This window comes from Trichosurus vulpecula, chromosome 1 (genome assembly GCF_011100635.1).
Source record: "Trichosurus vulpecula isolate mTriVul1 chromosome 1, mTriVul1.pri, whole genome shotgun sequence".
In the NCBI taxonomy this organism is placed as follows: domain Eukaryota; kingdom Metazoa; phylum Chordata; class Mammalia; order Diprotodontia; family Phalangeridae; genus Trichosurus; species Trichosurus vulpecula.
The window spans coordinates 131,115,439-131,119,630 of NC_050573.1; the positions used below are offsets into that span (position 1 = coordinate 131,115,439).

General features: G+C 34.8%; 1 pseudogene; it reads left to right on the forward strand.

The window, feature by feature from the left end:
• The first annotated feature begins 856 nt into the window (after window positions 1-856).
• Window positions 857-1,647, forward strand: LOC118834671 (annotated as a pseudogene).
• Window positions 1,648-4,192: the final 2,545 nt, after the last annotated feature.

Consider the following 4,192-nt stretch of genomic DNA (forward strand, 5'->3'; position numbering starts at 1 on the left):
GAGGTGAATTTACCCAAACATGAAAGGACTGAGTGATTAGGATATTATAGATGTTGGACTTCACTAGATCAATTTTAGATGAAAAGGAACAAGTATTTATTAATCACTTTATATGTGCCAAGCATTGTGCCAAGCACTTTAGAAATATTAATTCAAAATGATCTGATTTTAAAGAACTAAAACTGCACAAAAGGCATATATGCGGGATATTGCAAATATTTGGAATGTGAACAAAGTCTAAAGAATTCATGAAAGTAAATGTTAAATAATAGTAATTAGCTTGTGTGGTTTTTCATTCCAAGAATACATTTAAATATTTATAGTGATGACACACATATATTCAGCTTATATCCCTGAGATAGATGATGAAGTTGAGCCATTTTCATTGATTACTGCATATATAATCATTAATATTTTATATTAATTTTTGGTATCTTCTTTTGGAGGCTGGCAATAGGTATATTTTCATTAATCAAGTAAGTGAAAATAAATAATTCACTCTCTTACTCATTGTATGTATCATAAGTATAGAAGCCATTAGAGATGTATCCTTGTGCTAACATCTCACTTACGCCAGAGAAATTAATTTCAACTCGAGAGGCATTTATGTAGTCACCATCCAGTCATCAACCACTTTATCAAAGTCATCTCCTCCTCCTCCTTTTTCTAGACAGGGCCTGTGATGCCTTCCCTCCTCCCTAAGCCTTTCTTAAGGCATCATCTCCCACCACAGCCCATCTTCGCAACTATCACCTCATGCATCATCTGTGAACAGGCTTTAAGATGTCCAACCTAATGGTCACCTGAAACCCATTCACACCTAGAGGCAATACACACCTTCTCAAGTCTTTGACTGAATGTACAACTAATAGGTTATCTTTCACAAGCACAGTCAACAAAAAGACTTGCTAGAGCCATTATTTTCCCCATGTAGGATGTTCTTACTGTGGATGTCATGTTGCCCAGGCTCAAAAATGGATGGATAAATCTTTTATCCAGAGAATATTTATCCTTGGCTCTTACTATCATGTGCCCATATCTCAATATATACTTTCCAGTGTGGAGATATACCGCTTTCAAAGACTTTTATGTTGACCAAAAAATTTATGGGGAGCTATGGAACACAAGAATGTATGATCTCAAGTTTGTATAGATAGATGAAGATGAACACAATATTGAAATACATTTGCCTTATTGTACTAAAGCCATGAAAAGTCATAAGCATGAAGTTATCATTATTCATGTATTAGCTGGAGCTCTGAGTCAAGAAAACAGGAATCCAAAAACACTTTTAACAACCTTCTAGTAGATACTAGTAATTTCTTTGTGGTTTTTTTCCTGATTTCTGCCATTGAGGCCAAAGTTTCCATTGAAATTACTATGATGAATCCCAGAGGGAGATTTATAGATCTATTGACAAAATGGGCATGCAAATTATAAAACAATCTAATTTCATATCTGTTAGGAAATACTTGAAGAAATTCCATAACATGATATGAGAAGACATCTCATTGGAATGTTAATGAATTCTATCATGAGCTCTAGAGGAATGGAATGTATATAAGCTTTTCATTTTTCAATCATGTCCATTTAAGACAGTTCGATGAATTATGCAGTTGGAATATGGACAGTCCACTGAGGCTTTGAATATTCAGGCATGCCATCCTCACATACTCATACCTTAAATAGGGTCCAAGACTAACTCTTATGAAGATAAAGTTGGGAATAAGCATCGAGGTATTTGGGGTTAAGGATGAAGGGAATATGCATTTATTATTTATTATTTGTCAGGCACTGTACTGTAATCACTCTCTCTCTCTCTCTCTCTCTCTCTCTCTCTCACTTGGTTATTCCTTAGAAAAACTATCCTGTGAAGTTACTACTGTTATGATCCACATATTCTAGGTGAGGAAACTGAGGCAGATATATTAAGGCATTTGCCTAAGGTCACACATTTAGTAAGAGTCTGAGGCTAGATTTAAATTGAGGTCTTCCTGACACCTGGCCCAGTGCTCGATCCATTGTTGTTGTTCATCCTGTATTTTCCAAAAGGACTGATGACATCATGGGTGATGTCTTGACTTACATGTGAATTGGATTTAAGTGAGGCAGAGTTGTGCAAAGTCATCAGCCTTTCTCTCTCTCCTAGCCACCTCTATAGCTTCCTGGTGTTTGTGGATACTGAAACCTCAAAACAAATAGAATTCTTTTCTTCTCTAGTAACCACAGTTCTTCCTTAACTTGAACTAATTATTAAATGCTTTCTTGTTTAGGAAAATCGAAGGAAGGTAGGCTTGCATTAAAATATTTTATGATTTTTTAAAAACTCATGATGGATATAAACTCACAGTGGCAGATGGTCCTTTGAATGCAACCCATAAAGTATTTATGGTATTCCAATTGAGCACTTTTTGCTGACCTGTATGCATACATTCAGGTTTTTGAATAGTTTTGCAAATTATAAGCAATCAAAAAACAGTGGAAGCTTTTTAATAATGAAAATAACACTTATAAGTGGTCTATATTACAATACAATAAATCTCCAGTATAGTCAATTACTATTTGTGTTGTAAAACAGATACCTTCTATTTTAATTGCTAAAAAAGGGCTATGTTGGAGCAGCTATGTGGCACAACGAATAGAACAACAGGCCTGGAGTCAGGAGGACTTGAGTTCAAATCCAACTTCAGACGCTTGACACTTACTAGCTGTGTGACCTTGGGCAAACCACTTAACCCCGATTGCCTTACCTCCCCCCTCCAAAAAAAAGGCTTTGCAAATATCTATATCTATATATACACACACATACATACATACATATATAGATATATACATATATCTATATATCTCAGTGTGTGTGTATATATATATATATATATATATATATATATATATGAATGAGATAACAACAAATATAATAAAGATTTGGGGTAGTAAAATTGAATGGCAGTCAGAGTAATGTATAGTGGCTACCTGCTGTGTCCTGAGATGATTACTATAGCTTTGAAGGAACCCTGAAACACTAATGAATTGGGTTAGAGTGATTTCAGTTAGATTAACAAGAAAGCCGATATTATGCAACTTCTCTTGAGTCAAAGAAGTAGATGGGGTGGAAAAGGGATCCAGGCTGTTACTCCAAATCATTTGGAAGAACAGTTTAACATGAAGGACAGTAAAGCTAGACAAAGGAGCTGTGGACAACAAGTGGAGCCAATTGTATATTTGTTTTCTGTTAACAATAAAGTAAAATGCCCTTAAAACATAAAAAAATACCAATTCTTTCTCCTCCTCTAATGTTTCTGTGCAGATGACACTGACCACTAAAGCTGGCAAAGCATAAGTGTGCATAAGATAGACTGAAGCTGTGAATGCCTTATTATGCACCTTTACTAATAAGAAAATGGACACAGATCTTACCAGGTATAGGTAAGGACTTTGTATGGCTTTTTTCATTGTTAGTACTGCCAGCATCAAGTCAACACAAAATAAAATACTACAGACAATTGTAAGGCAATCATAAGAAATATTCATCCCCAAATACAGTCTGGATGAAATGAGAATAAAACTAAGGGATTACTAAAATCCAAAGACAGAGAAGTTGAAAAATATGAGGTCATTGAACATCTTCAAAATAAAAACTCCAGAATATTACCAAAAACTAATACAGATATCACCATGTATTTTGAAAAGGAGATGGATTTACTTAGACTGGAATTTTAGAAAGCAATTTCTGTATTTGAAGGCATGAATCCAACTAGCAGACCAACTAAATGAAAACAGAGCCATTTTTAAGGTGGTATTTGCTATAACTTAACATGTCCCAAAATGAACTTATTATCTTTCCTGGCCAAGCCTTCTTCCTTCCTGACTTTTCTATTAATATTAAGTGAACCAGCATCCTCCCAATCACTCAGGCTAGCAATCAGTACACATAATACGTTATCATAGACTTCTATTTGCACACCTCATTTGGGTAAGATAATTTTCTATAACCTTCTCCCTAAATCCCTCTAGTGTATTCCTCTTCCCCTCCCTTTCCCTTTTTGTTTTAAAATTACCAAGGTATAACCACTATCAGGCTTCTTGTCTAATGAGACTCATTCTTTGAATCCTAGTGATGATATATTTCACTATTATTTTCCCACAATAGAATGTAAGTAGTTTATCTGTTTAGTCCTTTATGAGAGTTTAT